A 23,684-nucleotide genomic window follows, 5' to 3' on the forward strand; every position below is an offset into this window, starting at 1 on the left:
CACCCGCCTCCATGATCTCTGCCACACTCCCAGCCCCAAGCCAGTCAGTCCAGATATCCCCTTGCTCAGTACCTGTACCATCCAATTTAACGTGACCACCGCTCATCCAGAAAAATCCCTTATCCAGAACAGGCCAGGTTTTGAGGGCTCCAGATAAGGGAGGTTCAACCTGCATTGAATCTTCTTCCACAACCCTTTCAGGCAGTGTATTCCAGATCATAACTTGCCACGTAATTTGTTCCCTCATCTCCCCTTCTTGTGCCAATTATCTTAAATCTGTCCTCTGTTTACTGATTCATCTGTCAGTGAAAACAGTTTCTCCCGATATACTCTTATCAAAACCCCTCATAATTTTGAGCATCTCCATTAAATCCCCCCTTATTCACTTCGGCTCCAAGGAAAACAATCCCAGCTTCTCACCTTTCCACATTATTGAAGTCCCTTATAGAAGCATAGAAATTTACAGCACAGGAGGCCATTTGGCCCATCATGTCAGCAAAAAAGAGCTATCCAGCCTAATCCCACTTTCCAGCTTGTAGGTTTCAGCACTTCAAATGTATATCCAAGTACTTTTTAAATGTGGTGAGGGTTTCTGCCTCTACGACCCTTTCAGACAGCGAGTTCCAGGGTGAAAACAGTTTGCCTCAGCTCCCCTCTAATCCTTCCACCAATTATCTTAAATCTATGCCCCCGGATATTTACCTCCTTACTAATGGAAATAGGTCCTTCCTATCCACTCAATCTAGGCAACCTCAATTTTATTCACTTCAATCAAGTCTCTCCGCAACATCCTGTGTTCCAAAGAAAACAACCCCAGCTATCAAATATTTTCTCAATACTTTAAATTCTCCAGCCCTGGCAACAACCCCATCATCGTAAATCTCCTCTGTACCCTCTCTAGTGCAATCACATCTTTCCTGTAATGTGGTGACCTCAACAGTACACAGTACTCTAGCTGTGGCATAACTAGTGTTTAATACAATTCAAGCATAACCTCCTTGATCTTGTATTCCATGCCTCAGCTAATTACATAGGATTAACAGAATATACGACAATGAAACAGGCCATTTGGCCCTTCCAGTCAATGCTGACATTTATGCTCCACTCTTTCCTCATCTAAATCTATTAGCATATCCCTCTATTCCATTCTCCCTTATATGCTTGTCTAGCCTTCCCTTAAATACATCTATACTATTCGCTTCAATCACACTTTGTGGAAGTAAGTTCCACATTCTCACCACTCCTTCAGTAGGGATTCCATTATTTTTCCTACCACCAATGTTAAGCTGACTGGTCTATAATCCCCTGAACATGTTCTATCCCCCTTCTTAAATATAGGTACTGCATTAGCTATCTGCCAGTCCTCTGGCACTACACGTTTTACTTGCCAATTATTAAATATGTGTAGTAATGCCTCCGCTATCTCTTTCCTAGATTCTTTTAAAATGTTTTATCCTGAGTTTGTTTATTTTATTTTAAATGTACTTATCTCATCATCCAATGTCATGTCCATCTGTTCTCTCTGGTAAATACTGAAGCAAGTTAATAATATATCTGCCATCTCTCTATTGTTACCTGTGGTATTAGCCTGTCTATCCCTTAATGGCCCTATTCCCATCCCAACATTCCTTTTTTATTGATGTGCTTGTAAATTAATTTATGCTTGATAATTTAATTTCATAGTTCTTCTTTGCCTTCTCAATTGTTTTTTTGGACTTTTCTCCTAATCTTTTCATATTCTCCCTCATCATGCACTCCCCTGCTGTATATGTACTTAATGTATGCCTCTTTTCCTACCCTCGATTGTTCCCTTATGGTTTTATTCATCTATGGAGTCTCATTAGTGTTTAGTTTGTTCTTTCCTTTTAGTGGAATATATTGTGCCTGCACTCTATTGAACACCATTTTAAATGTTTCTTTTGCTGTTCTACATCGTTTTTTGCCAATATGGTCGCCAATTTTATTTTCCCAAATTCTATTCTCGGCCCCTCAAAATCAGCTTTTCTCCAATCTATTACTCTGGTTTTCACCATACTTATGTCCTACTCAGTTATCATTTTAAAGCATGTTATATTATAGTCACTATTGCCTAGATGCTCCCATACATTTTACTTCTCTCATCTGCTCGGGTTCATTCCCCATTACTAGATCAAATAGTAAATTTTCCCTTGATGGGCTTTTTACATATTGGATTAGAAAGGAGTCCTGTGTACACATTGTATAAACTCTATTCCCTTATCCCCTTTACCCACCTCTTCTGTCCAATTAATATCAGGGTATTTGAAATCCCCCATGATTATGTTTTTTACTAATTTCCCTCATAATAAAAAGGTAAGTATCCCATATGCTTTAACCACTTATCTACTTGTCCTGATACCTTGAGGGATCTGTGCACATGTACTCCAAGGTACCTCTGTTCCTCTACATGTCCCAGTATCCTACCATTGTGTATCCCCTTGCCTCGTTAGCCGTCCCCAACTGAATTACCTCACACTTCTCCAGACTGTATTCCATTTGTACTTTTTTGCCCACCTGACCAGTTCAATGATATCTTTCTGCAGTACACAGTTTTCTTCCTCATTATCAACCACACAGCCAATTTTTGTATCATCTGCAAACTTCTTAATTATGATGCTACATTAAAGTCTAAATTATTGATATACATCACAAAAAGCAAGGAACCTAGGAAACAGCCTTCCAGTCACAAAAACACCCATCGACCATTACCCTTTGCTTCCTGCCACTGAGCTAATTTTGGATCCAACATGCCACTTTCCCTTGGATCTCAATGGGCTTTTACTTTTCTGTCCAGTTTGCCATGAGCCAACCTTGTCAAAAGCCTTGTTAAAATCCATGTAGACTACATCAAACTCTCCTCAAAAAATTCAATCAAGTTAGTCAGACACAACCTTTCCTTAACAAATCCATGCTGACTGTCCTCGATTAATCCTGGTCTTTCTATTAATACCGTCCCTCAGAATTTTTTCCAATAATTTGCTCACCACTGAGGTTAGGCTGACTGGCCTGTAATTACTCGGTCTATCCCTTTTTTAAACAACAGTACAACATCAGCTGTCCTTCAGCACCACACATAGCCAGAGAGGATTGGAAAATGATGGTCAGAGCCTCTGCTGTTTCCTCTTTTGCTTCTCAACAGCCTGGGATACATTTCACCTAGACTGACAATTTATCGAGTTTTCAAATATGCTAAACAGCTTAATATTTCCTCCTCTCATTATGTTTATCTCATCTAATATTTCACACTCCAACTATAATGCCTGCATCACCCCTCTCTCGTGAAGACACAGACGCATACCCACATCTTCCGCCTTAAAACAGGTTAACTTTTTGGTCTCCAATAGACCCAACTCTTTTAGTCATCCTCTTGCTCTATGTATTTATAAAACATCTTTGCCAATATTTTTAATACCCTCTCTTTGTTTTCCTAAATTCATCCTTGCACTTTCTATATTCCTCTCGGCTTTCTGCAGTATTTAGCTCTCAGTATCTGACGTAAGCTTCCCTGTATGTCCCTTGACACTCGAGGGGCTTTAGATTTGGGAGTCCCGACTTTTTTCTTTGTGTGAACATATTTGCTCTGAACCCGCACTATCTCCTCCTTGAATACCTCCTAGTTCTCGGACACGGATTTACCTTTAAGTAGCTGCTTCCAGTCCACTTTTTCTAAAATCACATCTCCACTTAGTAAAATTGGCCTTTCCCCAATTGAGAACTTTTACTTCTGGTCTATCTTTGTTGTTTTCCATAACTATGCCAATCTAACTGAATTATGATCACTACTACCAAAATGTTCTCCCACTGATACCCCTTCCACCTAACCCAGCTTCATTCCCAAAAACCAAGTCCAGAATCGCCTCCACTCTTGTTACATACTGGCTAAAAAAGTTCTCCTGAATGCATTTTAAGAATTCTGCACCCTCTATACCTTTAACATTAATAAACTGGGATAGAATCAGAGTAGTTGCAATCCCCTATTACTTTTGCACTTCTCAGAAATTTGCCTGCATATTTGCTCTATCGCCCTCTGACTATTTGGTCGTCTATAATACACTCCCAGCAGTGCGATTGTCCCTTTTCTGTTCTTCAGTTCAACTCAGATGGCCTCATTTGATGATCCTTCGAACATATTATCGCTCCTCAGAACTGCAATCGTTTCTGTAACCAATATTGCGGCTCCCCCTCCTTTTTTACCTCCCTCTCGCCTGAAAACCCTGTAAACAGGAATGTTGGGTTGCCATTCCTGCTCATCTTTCAGCCATGTTTCAGTAATAGCTATTAAATATCATACTGCCACATGTCTGTGTCCTCAGCTCATCTGCCTTATTCACTAGAACAGCCAGTTTCTTTGAGTGTGACTTTTCTGATGATTGGAGAGAGGATATTTGAATGTGGAGTTTGAAAATTGAAGAATTATTGAAAATTCCAATAATGGGCTGTATAAAACTAGAACATGTAATTCTTAGCACCAAAGAACACCTAGATGTATTGACACTATAGTGAGCAAAACCAAGTTTCAAAAAGTATTGGATGATTCCGAAAACTGCAGAGAAGGGATAGGTCAGCTTAAGTACACAAAAAAGCAACATCAGCTAAAGAAGACAATATGCCACCGCAAAAGGATTGCAAGGGAGTCAATACTTCCTCAACTGCAAGTATATATATTCTTTTCTTCGAAATAAAAACTTATAAGTAATGAAGAATATAAAAATTGCTATGGATACACTTGGAATACATAGCCCCAGAGAGAGTGGGTATTGGGAATTCCAAACATTCCAATTACAAATACAATTACATGTACATGTGCTACAGCTATCTAAACAAAAAACAGTTTTAAAAACAAGTATTTATATTGCACCTTTAACATAGTGAAACATCCCAAGGCGCTTCAGAGGAGTATTGAGATTTTAAAAATTTGATACTGAGCCACATAGGGAGGAATCAGGGCTGGTGACCAAAAGCTTGGTCAAAGGGGAAGGTTTTAAAGGAGCATCCTGAAGGAGGAAAGAGGTAGAGAGGTTTAGGCAGGGACTTCGAGCTTAGGGCCTCGGCAACAGGGTCTGACCACCAATGGCTGAGTGATTATAATCAGGGATGCTCAAGAGGACAGAATTAAAGGAGCGCAGATGTCTGGGGGGGGGGGGGGGGGGGGGGGCTTGTGGAAATTAGAGAGATAGGAAGGGGCTACAACATGGAGGGATTTGAAAACAAGGATGAGAATTTTGAAATAGAGGCATTGTTTAACTGGGAGCCTATGCAGGTCAGGGGTGAGGAGTGGGACTTGGAGAGTTAGGACACCGGTAGCCACATTTTGGATCACCTCTAGTTTACATAGGGTAGAATGTGGGAGGCCAGCCAGGTGTATTTTGGAATAATCAACTCTAGAGCTAACAAAGGCATGGATGAGGGTTTCAGCAGCGAATGATCTGAGGCGATGTTACGGAGGTGGAAATAGGCGGTTTTAGTTATGCTGTGGATATGTGGTCAAAAGCTCATTTCAGGGTCAAATATGACACCAAGGTTGTGAACAGTCTGGTTCAGTCTCAGACAGAAGTTGGGGAGAGGGATGGAGTCAGTGGCAAGGGAACAGAGTTTGTGGTGGGGACCAAAAACAATGGCTTCAGTCTTCCCAATATTCAACTGGAGAAATTTCTGTTCATCCAAAACTGGATGTTGGACAAGCAGTCTGACAAGTTAGAGACCTTGGAGAGGTTGTGACAAGTGGTAGTGAGGTAGAGCTGGGTGTCATCAGCGTACATGTGAAAACAGATGCAGTTTTTATATATGTCGTCGCCAAGGGGCAACATGTGGATGAGAGAATTACGTGGGGGCCAAGGATAGATCCTTGGGGATCACCAGAGGTAACCATGCAGGGTCAGGAAGAGAAGCAATTGCAGGTGATTTTCTGGCTATGATTAGATAAATAAGAATGGAACCGAGCAAGCGCAGTGCCACCTTGGACAATGCTTGAGAGGCATTGGAGAAGGAGAGTTGTCAACCGTGTCAAAGGCTGCAGACAAGTCAGGAAGGACGAGGAGGGATAGCTTGCCTTTGTCACAGTCACAAAGGATGTCATTTGTGACTTTGAGGAGAGTTGTTTCGGTACAGGCATGGAAACTGGACTGGAGGGATTCAAACATGGAATTGTGGGAAAGATGGATTTGGGAGGCACATATGAAGAAAGACTGGATCAACTAGGCTTGTATTCAATGGAATTTAGAAGAATGAGGGGGATCTCATAGAAACATAAAATTCTAAAGGGATTGGATAAGTTAGATGCAGGAAGAATGTTCCTGATGTTGGGGAAGTCCAGAATCAGGGATCACAGTCTAAGGATAAGGGGTAAGCCATTTAGGACAGAAGTGAGGAGAAACTTCAGGAGTTGTGAACCTGTGGAATTCTCTACCACAGAAAGTTGTTGCGGCCAGTTCGTTAGATATATTCAAAAGGGAGTTAGATGTGGCCCTCACGGCTAAAGGGATCAAGGGGTATGGAGAGAAAGCAGGAATGGGGTACTGAAATGCATGATCAGCCATGATCATATTGAATGGTGGTGCAGGCTTGAAGGGCCGAATGGCCTACTCCTGCACCGATTTTCTATGTTTTTAACAAAACATTCCAGGACTTGAGAGCAAAGGAAGGTTGGAGCTGGGTCGGCAGTTTGCAAGAATGGAGGGATCGAGGGTTGTTATTTTGAGGAGAGGGGGCGATGTTGGCAGATTTGAGGGAGGGGGACAGAACCTGAGGAGAGAAAACCGTTAATGTCAGCTAACTTGGGAGCCAGAAAAGAAAGTTGGGTGGTCAGTGATTTGGTGGGAATAGGTCAAGGGGGCAAGAAGTGGGTCTCATGGATAGGATGAGCTCGGTCATGAGGAGTGATCGGGGAGAAACTGGAGAAAGTTGCGAGGTCAGGGGGGATCCTTAGAGGAAGTTTGGCCCGGTGGGCTGGAAGAAGGAAGGGAAGAGGCAGAGGTGGCTGAACAGGTGGTCTCAATCTTAGATTGAAAGTCCATGAGCTCCTCACACTTATTGTTGGAGGTGAGCGTGGAGACTGGGGAGAGGAGTTTAAAAAGACGGTTAGCAGTGGAGAATAGAAGCGGGGTTTATCTTTACATTCCAGAATGAAACGGGCTAAATTGGCACACATCTGCCCTATATGTGCTAAAGTGAGCAACTGAAGATATGTTGTGGTTTTATTCAACAGGATGTTAGATAAAGATGACCCCCAATCAAATAAAAAAACTAAATGCACTTCATCAAGCCATAGGAAAGCATTACTTTTAATTTCTTACCCGATAGTAGGGAACTTCCATGTCACCCAGCGACTGTCGGTAAAAAGAATTGTTGTAATTCGAAAAATAATATCACTTTTATTCCATGTTTTTTTCCTGTAGTTCACTTTCTGCTGGCTGTTGCGCTTCATAATCAACCTAGCTATAGACATTATTGACTTGTTGGTTTTGAATCGGAGCGGACCTGAGCGGCAGCAAAAGCAAGAGTGGCGGCATAAATAAAGCAGGAGAAAAGGCTGAGGACACAGCAGACTAGAGTGGCAGCAGTATATTTTATTTGGCGAATTCAAAAACAACAAAATAAAATCAAGGAGTGAAGTCATAGGACAGCAGTTAGATGATTGGTTGGTGAGTATTACAGTTTTTTATTACTTTAACTCACTTCCCTAGCTTAAAGTGTAGAAACTATAACATTACTTAATTAAAATAATAAACTAGATAAACAAATTAATAAGAGTAGAATAATCAATTGAACAAAAACTTTAATTAAATAAATAAAAAAGGTTAGATAAAGTTGGCAGGGCTGGTGGTGTGTCGTAACTGCAGTATGTGGGGGAGTTTGTGGAGAGCAGCAAGATCCCGAGCAACCACATCTCCAGTAGCTGTCTGCAACTCGAGGAGCTTTAGCTCAGAGTTGGTGTGTTGATTAATATGCTGCAGACAGATGCATCAGGCAGGTGCAGTGGGGGGGGGGGGGGGAAAGAAAAGAGAGTTATCGGGACATTTTGTTCCAGGAGGCAGTCACACCCTGAGATTTAGTAGTACTTTAGTGTCAGTCAGGGGCAGGAGGGTGCAACTGCAAGTCAGGCAGGTATGGGGGACCCAGAACATAGTGATGGCTTCAGCCCTTGACCAACAGGTATGAGGTACTTGCTACCTGTATGGATGAGAGAAAGGACTGCAGGGAGGATGGACAAACTAGCCATGCCACCGTGGTACAGGGGATCATCCAAGTGGGGGGAGAAAAAAGGAATGTGGTAGTGATAGGTGACAGTATGGTCAGGGGCATACTGTTCTCTGCAGCTGCGAAAGAAAAAAAAAAGAGTCCAGAAGGCTGTGTTAAGGCTAGGGTTAAGGATAGCTCCTTGCAACTGGCAAAGAACTTATAGAGCACGAGGGGGAGGATCCAGTTGTCGTGGCCCATGTAGGAACCAACGACATAGGTAGAATTAAGAATGAGATTCTGCTGAGTGAGTTTGAGGAGGTAGGGTCTAAAATTAATAAGCAGAACCTCAAGGGTAATAATCTTTGGATTACTACCTGAGCCATGCGCAAATTGGCATAGGGACAAGCAGATCAGCGAGTTAAATGCGCGACTCAAAGAATGGTGTAGGAGGAAGGGGTTTCGATTCGGAGTACTCGCACCAGTACTTAAGAGGAACTGTTCCATTGGGACAGGCGCCACTTCAACCAGGCTGGGACCAGTGTCCGAGTGAATCAAGTAACTAGGGCTATAATTTTTTTAAAACAGAGGGTGGGGGAAAGAGAGGGGGTTCAGGTGTGGGGAAATTTAGAAACAGAGAAAAGTCAAGAAAAGAGAGCGCAGTGTAGCGATTTGGATAAAAACAAGTATAATGTATGCACCTGCAAGTATGCTCACAGGTTTGTAGAGCTGTTGACAACAAAAAACACTAGGAAAAAAACAAAAAAAGGGCTTTGGAAATGTTTGGAGTGTCCCCCAGATCGGGGGGCACGTGATTTAATGTTTATGTTTGCCCAAAAAGAGTTGTAGAGCTGTTGAATAAAAAAACAAAAAAGGGCATTTGAAAACAGCTTGGAGTGTTCTCCCCCCTTTAATAAAGGGGCACTTGATTTAATTGTTTTTTTGTCTTGCAACAAAATAGTTGTAGAGCTGTTGGCATCAACCAGTCCAGGCAGCGGGCGGCTGAGGGGGTCGTTCAGCCTGACTGCCCGCCTCTCTTCCGCGGTTACATCCGAGCCAGGGTGACCCTGGAGATGGAGCACGCAGTGTCCACCGGTACACTCACGGCCTTCCGTGAGAGGTAGGCGCTGGAGGGACTGGAGTGCATCATCACCCCCGGCAACCAAATTTTAATGTCTAAAGTTTAATTTGTTTACGTTTGTCGGTTTTAGTGCCGCCCTTTAATCAGGGGGCACATATTAATGTTTAACAAAATAGTTGTAGAGCTGTTAAGTTGGGAACAGCTTAGCCAGTCACATGTGCACAAGATTCAATAAAGCCCCAGCCAGTTGAGTTCGGGGGATCCACGATGAGGCAGGTGGTTGTGAGCCTGGTGGATGAATTGGTAAAGTGTAGTGTAATTATGAGCAAAAGATTTAACAAACCAACTAGTTCTTAAGCAAAGAACCCATAAAGCAAATACATTACAATAAGCAAAGTTGATAGGAAGGGACAGAGTATTTAACAGTAATAGTGCATCAACAAATAAGGTCAAAGTAGCGAATAATGCAAAAAAAAAAATTAAAAGCTCTTTATCTGAATGTACAAAGCATTTGTAACAAGATAGATGAACTAGTGGCACAAAGAGATAAATGGGTTTGATCAAATAGCCATTAGAGATGTGGTTGCAAAGTGACCAAGGTTGGGAAGTAAATATTCCAGGGTACCTGGCGTTACAAAAAGGTGGGGGCGGGGTGAAAAGGAAGGGTAGTTCTGATAATAAAAGGATGACATAAGAACAGTAGAAACGATCTTGGCTCGGAAGTATGGGTAAAGGTGAGGAATAACAAGGAGCAGAAAACACTGATGGGAGTAGTCTATTGGCCCCCTAACACTAGCTATACTGTTGGACAGATTACAGGTTGAACCTCTGGTCCAGAAACATCCTCTCTCTGATTCGGCATTAGTTTGCGGAACTGCCGCTTTGCGTGGGTGGCGTCCTGGTTTCCCGGAAATCAAAGATTTTTAAGGTATGATGAGGTAGATAGCCCAAGAGAGGTGAGCAGCACTATACAGATACTGGTAAGCCTAGGCTAGGCGAGGCACATGCTTATGTAGGGTGCATTGGTAGTCATATACTGACCTCCCGTAGTTCGGAAAATTCTCTGTTTAGGCACTGGTCAGGTCCAGAGGGTGCCGGACTAGAGAGGTTCAACCTGTATTAAGAAACAATAGGAGCTTGTAACAAAGGTAATGCAATAATAATGGGGGTCTTTAATCAAATTGACAAAGGTAACCTGGAGGATGAGTTCATGGAATGCATTCGCAACAGTTTCTTAGAACAATGCATTAGGGAACCACCAGGGAACAGACTATTTTAGATCTTAAATTGTGTAATGAGACAGGGTTAATTAGTAATCTCATAGTAAAGGATCCTCAGGTGCAGGGTGATCAGAATATGCTAGAATTTCACATTAAGTTTGAGAGTTACATACTCAAGTCCAAAACTAGAGTCTTAAACTTAAATAAAGCCAACTACATATGTATGAGGGTTGAGTTGGTTATAATAGAATGGGAAAATAGATTTTAAAAGTATGACGGTAGAAAAGCAGTGGCAAATATTTTAAAAATATTTCAAAATTCCCAACGAATGTGCATTCCATTAATAAAAATTCAACTGGAAAGATGATCATCCATGGCTAACTAAAATAGTTAAGGATAGCATTAGATTAAAAGAGGCTTGTAATGTTGAATAGTGGTAAGCTCAAGGATGGGAGAGTTTTAAAAATCAGCAAAGGATGACCAAAAATGATAAAGGGAAAAGTTGGAATGCGAGTAAACTAGCAAGAAATAGCAAAACAGACTGCAAGAGCATCTACATGTAAAAAGGAAGAGTAGCAAAAGTAGACATCTGTCTCAGCCTCAGACAAAGAAATTATAATGGGGAATAAGGAAATGGCAGAGACCAATATTTTGTATGGTCTTCACAGTAAAAGACACAAAGGGCTGGATTTTGATCAGCTTTGCCGCTGCATTCCTATTCATGCAAGTGTTCCGCCGGCGGTACTCGAAATACCGCTGGGGAGCAGACCACCGGCATGCAACACTGAAGAAACCGTTTCCGCCCAAGTTTGGTGGTAGCAGTGATCCGTAGTTGAGCAAAAAAAAACGCCCAGGAGAAACCAGCTGAAGCAGCCCTTCGATCGATGGTAGGTATGAAACCCTGTAAAAAAAGGGCAAGTGAAAGTTTAAAAATTCTTTCGCAGCAATTCACTGGAAAAGGGTCCCGTGAATGTTTTCCGATTTTTTAGAAAAGCTGTGTTTTCTCTCCCCTGTCCCTAGGCCAAACTCGTAGCCTCGGATTAAATTTTACTAAATAGAACTAAATTTGACTAGGATCGCGTTTTCTGCCGAGAATCCACGTGGAACATCGATTTTTCTCACTGGGTGGATTTTCACCCCATTTTTTGATTATTCAATTAAGATTGGGGGAAAATTAACCAGTGGTTTTTTGGGTGGTAATCGGTGGAGACGGTTTTTGATCAAAATCCAGTCCAAAAGACATTGCAAAAATATTGGGAACCAAGGAGCTAATGAGATTCAGGAACAAAGTAATTAAAATCAGGAGAAAAAATATACGAGAAACTTATGGGGCTAAAAGCCAACAAATCCCTTGGACCTGATGGCCTACATCCTAGGGTTCTAAAAAAAAAAGTGTGACAGTGGGTGCAATGGTTGTGATCTTCCAAAATACCCTAGATTCTAGAACGGTCCCAGCAGATTGGAAGGCAGCAAATGTAACACTATTCAAGAAAGAAGGGAGAGAGAAAACAGTGAATTACAGACCAGTTAACCTGACATCAGGTAGTCAGGAAAATACTGGAATCCATTATTAAAGGAAGTGATAACAGGGCATTTAGAAAATCATATTAGACAGAATCAACATGGTTTTATGAAAGGGAAATCATGTTTAACAAATTTATTAGAGTTTTCGGAGGATGTAACTAGCAGAGGAGATAAGGGGGAACAACCAGTGGATGTAGTACATTTAGATTTCCAAAAGGCTTTTACTAAGGTGCCACATAAAAGGTGGTTATGCAAGATAAGGGCTCATGCAGTTGGGGGCAATATATTAGCATGGATTGAAGATTGGTTAATGGACAGAAAACAGAGTTTAGAAATAAACAGGACATTTTTCTAGTTGGAAAGGGTGGAACTAGCTGCAAGGATCAATGCTTGGGCCTCAGCTATTTACAATAGATGAGAAGACCGAATGGAATATATCAAAGTTTGCTGACGTTACAAAGCTAGGTTTCAAGGACACCCTCAAAGCCTCCTTGATAAAGTGCAACATCCCCACTAACACCTGAGAATCCCTGGCTCAAGATCACCCTAAGTGGAGGAAGAGCATCTGGGAGGGCGCTGAGCATCTCGATTCTTGTCGCCAAGAGCATGCAGAAACCAAATGCAGAGAGCAGGAGAGTGTGGAAAACCAGACTACCCAACCACCTTTTCCTTCAACCACTGTCTGTCCTGTGACAGACTGTAATTCCTGTATTGGACTGTACAGTCACCCGAGAGCTCACTTTTAGAGTGGAAGCAAGTCTTCCTCGATTTCGAGGGACTGCCGATGACGATGGTGATGGAGGTGGGAAAGTAAGCAGTGAGGAGGACAAAAAGCTGAAAAGGAAGACAGACAAGTTAAGTGATTGGGCAAGGTGGCAGGTGGAGTATAACGTGGGGAGGTGTGAAATTATCCATGTTGATCGGCAGAATGGAAAAAAAAATACTTCTTGTGTATCTGTAAAGCATGCACTTCCATGTTCCGCCACCAGGGAGCACATCCCCTGACGTCCCAAGGATCCCAGCATCTCTCAGGAGCACTGTATATAAGCCGGCCCCGAAGGCCTGTTCCTCAATCTGGAGTGACTTGATAAAGACTGAGGTCACTGTTACTTTAACCTCCCTGTGTGCAGTCTTATCTGTGTTAGGAACACAATAACTGGCGATGAGTATACAAATCCAATGCAAAGATGAAGCAAACTGTGGGCATCCTGGAGAAGTTCTCGGAGGGTGAGGACTGGGAAGCCTATGTCGAACGGCCAGACCAGTACTTTGTAGCCAACGAGCTGGACAGAGAAGGAAGTGCTGCAAAAAGGAGAGCGGTCCGCCTCACGGTCTGCAGGGCACCAACCTACAGTCTCATGAAGAATCTTCTGACTCCTGATACTGCTGATGGCGCGGTATCGGTTCTACACGTGCCAGCGATCTGAAGGTTAGGAAGTGGCGAGCTACGTCGCCGAGCTAAGGTGACTTGCAGGACAATGCGAGTTTGATGGCTACCTGGAGCAGATGTTGAGACTTTTTTTGTACTAGGCATTGGCCACGAGACTAACCTACGAAAACTTGACTGCAGAGACACCGACCCTCAGTAAGGCCATTGCGATAGCACAGGCGTTTATGTCCACCAGTGATAACACCAAACAAATCTCTCAGCACACAAGTGCTAGCAATCTTCATAAATTAACTGGAACTGTGTTTGCGAGCAGAAATGTACAGGGCAGAAACCGCGAGTCTGCAGGCCTCAGGTGACCCAGATGATTCAGAGTCCCCAACAAAGGATGAATGCAAGGCAATTCACACCTTGTTGGCGTTGTGGAGGCTTCCATTCAGCCTATTCATGCCGCTTCAAAGGGTATGTTTGCAAGAGCTGTGGAACAATGGGGCATCTCCAAAGAGCTTGCAGACAAGCTGCAAGCTCTGTAAAACCTGCTAACCACCACATGGCAGAGGAAGATCAGTCCATGGTGGATCAAAGCAATTTCGAGTCTCAGAGGAGGCAGATGCTGAAATACACGGTGCATACCACCTATAATGCTAAACGTAAAATTGAATGGCTTACCCGTAGCCATGGAACTGGACATTGGTGCTAGCCAATCCATCATGAGTAAAAAGATGTTTGAGAGACTGTGGTGCAACAAGGCACTCAGACCAGCCCTTTCCCCATCCACACGAAACTGAGAACGTACACCAAAGAGCTCATCACTGTCCTGGACAGCACCATGGTCAAGGTCACCTACGAGTGCACGGTGCACGAACTGCCACTCTGGATTGTCCCAGGCGATGGCCCCACACTGCTTGGAAGGAGCTGGCTGGGCAAAATCCGCTGGAACTGGGATGACATCAGAGCGCATGTACCCAGGTTCTTAAATTTCCTTCCCTTTTTGAGCCAGGCATTGGAAACTTTTCCGAGACGAAGGTGCGGATCCACTTGGTCCCAGAAGCATGACCCATTCACCACAAGGCGCGAGCGGTACCACACATGATGAGGGAGAGAATGGAAATCGAGCTGGACAGGCTGCAACGCGAGGGCATCATCTCAAGTGGAATTCAGCGAGTGGGCCAGCTCGATTGTTCCAGTACTCAAAAGTGATGGCACAGTCAGGATTTGCGGCGATTATAAAGTAACTATTAATCGTTTCTTGCTTCAGGACTACCCAAGACAGATGACCTATTTGCGAGTCTGGCAGGAGGCAAGACGTTCACCAAGCTCGACCTGACTTTGGCCTACATGACGCAGGAGCTGGAGGAGTCTTCAAAGGGCCTCACTTGCATCAAGACGCACAAGGGACTGTTCATCTACAACAGATGCCCGTTTGGAATTCGGTCGGCTGCAGCGATCTTCGAGAAACGTGGAGAGCCTACTGAAGTCGGTACCACGCATGGTGGTTTTTCAGGACGACATATTGGTCACGGGTCAGGACACCGTCAAGCACCTACAAAACCTGGAGGTCCTCAAACGACTGGATCACGTAGGGCTGCGGCTGAAGAGGTCGAAATGAGTCTTCATGGCAACAGAAGTGGAGTTTTTGGGGAGAAAGATCGCGGCGGACTGCATTCGGCCAACAGATGCCAAGACAGAGGCTATCAGGAACGTGCCCAGGCCACAGAACGTCACGGAGCTGCGGTCGTTCCTGGGACGTAACTATTTTGGTAACTTCCTACCAGTGTTAAGCACCCTCTTCGAGCCCCTACATGGGTTATTGCATAAAGGTGGGAACTGGGTATGGGGAAAAAAAAAAAGTAATTGCTTTTGAGAAAGCAAGAAACATTTTATGCTCCAACAAGCTGCTTGTATTGTATAACCCGTGTAAAAGACTTGTGCTAGCATGTGATGCGTTGTCTTACGGAGTCAGGTATGTATTACAAGTCAACGTTGCGGGGAAGTTGCAACCCGTCACCTATGCTTCCAGGAGCTTGCCCAAGGCCGAGAGGGCCTACAGCATGATTGAGAAAGAGGCATTAGCATGTGTGTTCGGGGTAAAGAAAATGCAACAGTACTTGTTTGGCCTCAAATTTGAGCTGGAAACCGATCACAAGCCCCTCATATCCCTGTTCGCTGAAAACAAGGGGAAAAATACTAATGCCTCAGCCCGCATACAAAGGTGGGCACTCGCGCTATCAGCGTATAATTATACCAACTGCCACAGGCACCGAGAACTGTGTGGACGCTCTGTCGGCTACCATTGCTCACCACGGGGGTGGAAATGGCGCAGCCTGCAAACTTGTTGATGGCGGCGTAGCCCGCAGACTTGTTGATGGTCATGGAAGCGTTTGAAAATGATAAATCCTCTGTCACGGCCTGCCAGATTAGGACTTGGACCAGCCAAGATACTCTGCTGTCCCTAGTACTGCATGGGAGCTGGGCCAACATCCCCGTTGAAATGCAAGAGCTAATCAAGTCGTTCCAGCGGCGATAGGACGAGCTGTCTATTCAGGCAGACTGCCTGTTGTGGGGTAACCACGTAGTGCTACCCAAAAAGGGCAGGGAGACGTCCATCTCGGATCTCCACAGCACACACCCAGGTATAGTAATGATGAAAGCGATAGCCAGATCCCATGTGTGGTGGCCCGGTATCGACTCTGACTTAGAGTCCTGTGTACGGCAGTGCAGCATGTGTGCTCAGAGAGGACCTGATCCTCGGTAAAATGTTCCTGGTGGTGGTAGATGCTTTTTCAAAATGGATTGAATGTGAAATAATGTCGGGAAGCACCGCCACTGCCACCACTAAGCCTGTGGGCCATGTTTGCCACTCACGGCCTGCCTGACATTCTGGTCAGTGACAACGGGCCACGTTTCACCAGTGCCGAATTTAAAGAATTCATGACCCGCAATGGGATCAAACATGTCACCTCGGCCCCGTTTAAACCAGCCTCCAATGGCCAGGCAGAGCGGGCAGTACAAACAATCATAGAAAATAGGTGCAGGAGTAGGCCATCTGGCCCTTCGAGCCTGCACCACCATTCAATAAGATCATGGCTGATCATTCCTTCAGTACCCCTTGATCCCTTTAGCCACAAGGGCCATATCTAACTCCCTCTTGAATATATCCAATGAACTGGCATCAACAACTCTGTGGTAGGGAATTCCATAGGTTAACAACTCATTGAAGAAGTTCCTCCTCATCGCAGTCCTAAATGGCTTACTCCTTATCCTAAGACTATGTCCCCTGGTTCTGGACTTCCAACATTGGGAACATTCTTCCTGCATCTAACCTGCCCAGTCCCGTCAGAATCTTATATGTTTCTATGAGATCCCCTTTCATTCTTCTAAACTCCAGCGAATACAGGCCCAGTCGATCCAGTCTCTCCTCATATGTCAGTCCTGCCATCCCAGGAATCAGTCTGGTGAATCTCTGCTGCACTCCCTCAATAGCAAGAACGTCCTTCCTCAGATTAGGAGACCAAAACTGAACAATATTCCAGGTGGGGCCTCACCAAGGCCCTGTACAACTGCAGTAAGACTTCCCTGTTCCAATACTCAAATCCCCTTGCTATGAAGGCCAACATACCATTTGCCTTCATCGCATGCTGTACCTGCATGCCAACCTTCAATGACTGATGAATCATGACACCCAGGTCTCACTGCACCTCCCCTTTTCACCATTCAGATAATATTCTGCCTTCGTGTTTTTGCCCCCAAAGTGGATAACCTCACATTTATCCACATTATACTGCATCTGCAATGTATTTGCCCACTCGTCTAACCTGTCCAAATCACCCTGCAGCCTCTTAGCGTCCTCCTCACAGTTCACACCACCACCCAGTTTAGTGTCATCTGCAAACTTGGAGATATTACTCAATTCCATCATCCAAATCATTAATATATATTGTAAAGAGCTGGGGTCCTAGCACGGAGCCCTGCGGCACTCCACTAGTCACTGCCTGCCGTTAACCCGACTCTGCTTCCTGTCTGTCAACCAGTTCTCTATCTACGTCAGTACATTGCCCCCAATACCATGTGCTTTGATTTTGCACACCAATCTCGTGTGTGGGACACCTTGTCAAAAGCCTTTTGAAAGTCCAAATATGCCACATCCACTGGTTCTCCCTTGTCCACTCTACTAGTTACATCCTCAAAAAATTCCAGAAGATTTGTCAAGCATGATTTCCCTTTCATAAATCCATGCCGACTTGGACCAATCCTATCATTGCTTTCCAAAAGTGCTGCTATTTCATCCTTAAATGATTGATTCCAACATTTTCCCCACTACTGATGTCAGGCTAACTGGTCTATAATTACCAGTTTTCTCTCTCCCTCCCTTTTTCAAAAGTGGTGTTACATTAGCAACCCTCCAGTCCACAGGAACTGATCCAGAGTCGATAGACTGTTGGAAAATTACCAATGCATCCACTATTTCCAGAGCCACTTCCTTAAGTACTCTGGGATGTAGACTATCAGGCCCTGGGGATTTATCAGCCTTCAATCCCAATTTCCCGAACACAATTTCCCACCTCATAAGGATATCCTTCAGTTCCTCCTTCTCACTAGACCTTTGGACCCCTAGTACATCAGGAAGGTTATTTGTGTCTTCCTTTGTGAAGACAGAACCAAAGTACTTGTTCAATTGGTCTGCCATTTCTTTGTTCCCCATTATAAATTCACCTGAATCCGACTGCAAGGGACCAACGTTTGTCTTCACTAATCTTTTTCTCTTCACATATATTTGCTGTCATTTTTTATGTTTCTGGAAAGCTTCCTCACTATTTTCCCCCTCTTAATTAAACCCTTTATCCTCCTCTGCTGTATTCTAAATTTCTCAGTCCTCCATTTTGCTACTTTTTCTAGCTAATTTGTATGCCTCTTCCTTGGATTTAACATTATCTTTAATTTCCTTTGTTAGCCACAGTTGAGCCACCTTCCCCATTTTATTTTTACTCCAAACAGGGATGTACAATTGTTGAAGTTCGTCCATATGATCTTTAAAGGTTTGCCATTGCCTATCCACCATCAACCCTTTAAGTATCATTTGCCAGTCTAGTCTAGCCAATTCACTCCTCATACCATCAAAGTTACCTTTCCTCAAGTTCAGGACCCTAGTTTCTGAATTAACTGTCACTCTCCATCTTAAAGAATTCTACCATATTATGGTCACTCTTCCCCAAGGGGCCTCGCACAACAAGATTGCTAATTAGTCCTCATTACACATCATCCAGTCTAGGATGGCCAGCTCTGGTTGGTTCCTCGACATATTGGTCAAGAAAACCATCCCTAATACACTCCAGGAAATCCTCCTCCACCGCATTGCTACCAGTTAGGTTCGCCCAATCAATATGTAGATTAAAGTCACCCATGATTACTGGTGTACCTTTATTGCACACATCCCTTATTTCTTGTTTGATGCTGTCCCCAATCTCACTACTATTTGGTGGCCTGTACACAACTCCCACTAGCGTTTTCTGCCCTTTGGTATTCCGTAGCTCCACCCATACCGATTCCACATCATCCAAGCTAATGTCCTTCCTTACAATTGCATTAATTTCCTCTTTAACCAGCAATGCCACCCTGCCTCCTTTTCCTTTCTGTCCATCCTTCCTAAATGCTGAATACCCCTGGATGTTGAGTTCCCAGCCTTGATCACCCTGGAGCCATGTCTCCGTGATGCCAATCACATCATATCCATTAACTGCTGTCTGCGCAGTTAATTCATCCACCTTATTCCGAATACTCCTCGCATTGAGGTAGAGAGCCTTCAGGCTTGTCTTTTTAAACACACTTCGACTCTTTAGAATTCTGCTGTAAAGAGGCCCTTTTTGTTTTTTTGCCTTGGGTTTCTCTGCCCTCCACTTTTACTATTCTCCTTTCTATCTCTTGCTTCTGTCTCCATTTTATTCCCCTCGGTCTCCCTGCATAGGTTCCTATCCCCCTGCCATATTAGTTTAACTCCTCCCAAACAGCACTAGCAAATAACTGGAATCTCCCAGTTCTACCAAAGGAGTTTGTTTGTTGAGGGGTTGTTGAGAATTGGAACACTTCAATATTTTCTCTGCACCAAACAGCTTCAGAAAATGTGTCACCGGCACTTCACTTGTTACATAGAGTTACAGCGAAGTTACAGAACAGAAACAGGCCTTTTTAACCAAACTCCACGCCAGTGTTTATGGTCTACACAAGCTGCCTCCCACAGTTATTCATCTGACCCAGCCCCACAATCCACTAACCCAGTCCCGCACCCCACTGACCCAGCCCTGCACCGACGCCCAATTGACCCAGCCCCATCCCAACACCCCACTGGCCTTAAACGAGTCACAGAAGGCTCACTCCAAACCCGCCTGTCCTGAGTACTGCTCAGCTACCGCACGAGACCCCACTCGCTCACGGGGTGCCCCTGGCTGAGCTACTCATGAAAAGGACACTTAAAACCAGACTCCCGCTGGTTCACCCCAACCTGCACGATTAGGTAGAGAGCAGGCGGCAGCAACAAATTGTAAATGACGGTCGCGCCACTATGTCACGGGAAATTGATCTGAATGACCCTGTGTATGTGCTAAACTATGGACATGGTCCCAAGTGGATCTACTTGGATCTAGCACAGTAATAGCTAAAGAAGGGAGTAGGGTGTTTGTAGTCAAACTAGACAATGGACAAATTTGCAGAAAGCACCTGGACCAAACAACGAGGCTGCGGTTCACAGACTGCCCTGAACAACCCACAGCAGACACTACCTTCTGAGAGTCCACAACACAACCCCAAAGGATCAACGACATCACCCGGACCAGGAAATTGAACCCATCACGCCCAACAGCCCAGCAAGGCCAGGCTCACCCAGCAGGGCCAACAACACGCCAGCCCAGTGAGGGCACAGCCAACACACCAGAACAGACATTTGTACCGAGGCGGTCCACCAAGGAAAGAAAGGCTCCCAACCACCTCACCTTGTAAATAGTTTTCACTTTGTGGGGGGTAGTGATGTTGTGTATCTGTAAAGCATGCACTCCCATGTTCCGCCACCAGAGAACACATCCCTCGGGAGCACTGTATATAAGCCAGCCCCTAAGGCCTGTTCCTCACTCTGGAGTGTCTTGATAAAGACTGAGGTCACTGTTACTTTAACCTCCCTGTGTGCAGTCTCATCTGTGTTAGGAACACAATACTTTAAAAAAAAAAGGAGAGCGACTAGTAAATGGTGGTATTCAGAGGCATTTTTGGGGGGGGGGGGGTGTCCTTGCACACAAATCATAAAGTTAACAGGTATAGCAAGCAATTAGGAAGGCAAATGTTATGTTAGCCTTTATTGCAAGTGAGTACAAGAGTAACAAGTCTTACATAGAAAATAGGTGCAGGAGTAGGCCATTCGGCCCTTCTAGCCTGCACCGCCATTCAATGAGTTCATGGCTGAACATTCAACTTCAGTACCCCATTCCTGCTTTCTCGCCATACCCCTTGATCCCCCTAGCAGTAAGGACCTCATCTAACTCCTTTTTGAATATATTTAGTGAATTGGCCTCAACAACTTTCTGTGGTAGAGAATTCCACAGGTTCACCACTCTCTGGGTGAAGAAGTTCCTCCGCATCTCGGTCCTAAATGGCTTACCCCTTATCCTTAGACTGTGACCCCTGGTTCTGGACTTCCCCAACATTGGGAACATTCTTCCTGCATCTAACCTGTCTAACCTCGTCAGAATTTTATATGTTTCTATGAGGTCCCCTCTCATTCTTCTGAACTCCAGTGAATACAAGCCCAGTTGATCCAGTCTTTCTTGATAGGTCAGTCCCGCCATCCCGGGAATCAGTCTGGTGAACCTTCGCTGCACTCCCTCAATAGCAAGAATGTCCTTCCTCAGGTTAGGAGACCAAAACTGTACACAATACTCCAGGTGTGGCCTCACCAATGCCCTGTACAACTGTAGCAACACCTCCCTGCCCCTGTACTCAAATCCCCTTGCTATGAAGGCCAACATGCCATTTGCTTTCTTAACCGCCTGCTGCACCTGCATGCCAACCTTCAATGACTGATGTACCATGACACCCAGGTCTCTTTGCACCTCCCCTTTTCCTAATCTGTCACCATTCAGATAATAGTCTGTCTCTCTGTTTTTACCACCAAAGTGGATAACCTCACATTTATCCACATTATACTTCATCTGCCATGCATTTGCCCACTCACCTAACCTATCCAAGTCGCTCTGCAGCCTCACAGCATCCTCCTCGCAGCTCACACTGCCACCCAACTTAGTGACATCCGCAAATTTGGAGATACTACATTTAATCCCCTCATCTAAATCATTAATGTACAGTGTAAACAGCTGGGGCCCCAGCACAGAACCTTGCGGTACCCCACTAGTCACTGCCTGCCATTCTGAAAAGTACCCATTTACTCCTACTCTTTGCTTCCTGTCTGACAACCAGTTCTCAATCCATGTCAGTACACTACCCCCAATCCCATGTGCTCTAACTTTGCACATCAATCTCTTGTGTGGGACCTTGTCGAACGCCTTCTGAAAGTCCAAATATACCACATCAACTGGTTCTCCCTTATCCACTCTACTGGAAACATCCTCAAAAAATTCCAGAAGATTTGTCAAGCATGATTTCCCTTTCACAAATCCATGCTGACTTGGACCTATCATGTCACCTCTTTCCAAATGCACTGCTATGACATCCTTAATAATTGATTCCATCATTTTACCCACTACCGATGTCAGGCTGACCGGTCTATAATTCCCTGTTTTCTCTCTCCCTCCTTTTTTAAAAAGTGGGGTTACATTGGCTACCCTCCACTCCATAGGAACTGATCCAGAGTCAATGGAATGTTGGAAAATGACTGTCAACGCATCCACTATTTCCAAGGCCACCTCCTTAAGTACTCTGCAATTATATCAGCTTTTGTAAAACCACATTTGGAGTATAGCGTACAGTTTGGGTGTCCTTATCCAAGGAAGGATACACATGCCTTAGAGGGGTTGCAACAAAGGTTCGCTCGATTGATTCCTGGGATGAGGGGGCTGTTCTATAATGAGATATATTCTCTGGAGTTTAGAAGAATGAGGTGTGATCTCATTGAAACAGATAAAATTCTTAGAGGGCTTGACTGGGTAGATGATGAGAGGCTTTCCCCCTTGGCTGTAGAGTCTAGAACTAGAGGCCATATTCTCAAGATAAAGGAGTCAGCCATTTAGGTCTGAAATGAGGAGAAATTTCTTCATTCAGAGGGTTGAGAATCTTTGGAATTCTCTCCTCTTGAGGGCTGTGGTTGCTCAGTCAACGAGTATATTCAAGACTAAAGATATTTAGATTTTTAGGCACTAAGGGAATCAAGGGATATAGGGAACAGGCAGGAAAATGGAGTTGATGTAGAAGTTCAGCTACTCCTGGTCCTATTTCTAATGTTCTTAACCCAAGCTTCTCCAGTCTCTCCATATAATTGAAGTCCCTCATTTCTGGTACCATTCTAGCAAATCTCTTCTGCACCCTCTCCAAGACCTTGACATCCAACCTAAAATGTGGTGCCCAGAATTGAACACAATACTCCAACGGAGTCCTAACCAGTGTTTATAAAGGTTTGGCAGAACTTCCTTGCTTTTGTACTCCATTCCTGTGATAAAGCAAAGGATCACATATGCTTTTCTAACAGCCTTCTCAACTTGTCCTACCCCTTCAAAGATTTGTGTACATACACCCCCAGGTCTCTGTCCCTGCATCTCCTTTAAAATTGTACCATTTAGTTCATATTGTCTCATTCTTCCTACCAAAACGTATTACTTCACACTTCTGCATTAAATTTCATCTGCATGGCGTCTTCCCATTTCACCAGTATGTCTATGTCCTCTTGAAGTCTGTTACTATCCACCTCCTTGTTTACTATATTTCCGAGTTTCATATCATCTGCATACTTTGAAATTTGTATACCCAATCCACGTCATTAAGTATATATCAAAAAGCACCAATCAAGCAAACTACTTTGCCGTCAAAGGTGATGAGCTTCTTGAATATTTTGCAGCTGCACCCATCCAGATGAGTGGTGAGTCATACTCCTGTAGATGGTGGAGAAGGTTTTAGGAGTTCCGAGCATAGCTTGTTGCATAGTATGCGGCCTCTGCCCTGATCTTATACCCATGACAGATATGGTTGGTCCAGTTAAGCTTCTGATCAGATGGTTATCTCCAAGAGATTTACAGTGGGAGGCTCAGCAATAATGGTGCTGTTGACATTCAGGGAAGATCTTGTTGGA

The 23,684-nt window shown here is 44.2% G+C and overlaps 1 protein-coding gene across 11 annotated transcripts in view; it reads right to left on the reverse strand.

Moving 5' to 3' along the window:
* tmem269 (transmembrane protein 269) overlaps window positions 1-23,684 on the reverse strand; it is a 199,267-nt gene that overhangs the window by 152,037 nt on the left and 23,546 nt on the right. For 5 of the 11 annotated variants that reach the window (XR_011587616.1, XM_070860090.1, XM_070860102.1 and 2 more), the window contains exon 2: window positions 10,316-10,388. The exons of 3 other annotated variants lie outside the window; for them this stretch is intronic. The gene's annotated coding sequence lies outside the window, so the exon portion shown is untranslated. Of the gene's footprint in view, window positions 1-7,310; window positions 7,344-10,315; window positions 10,389-23,684 lie in introns of all 11 variants that reach the window. 3 more of the 11 variants (XM_070860092.1, XM_070860098.1, XM_070860099.1) reach the window with 1 other exon arrangement.

This window comes from Pristiophorus japonicus, chromosome 18 (genome assembly GCF_044704955.1).
Source record: "Pristiophorus japonicus isolate sPriJap1 chromosome 18, sPriJap1.hap1, whole genome shotgun sequence".
Classification (NCBI taxonomy): domain Eukaryota; kingdom Metazoa; phylum Chordata; class Chondrichthyes; family Pristiophoridae; genus Pristiophorus; species Pristiophorus japonicus.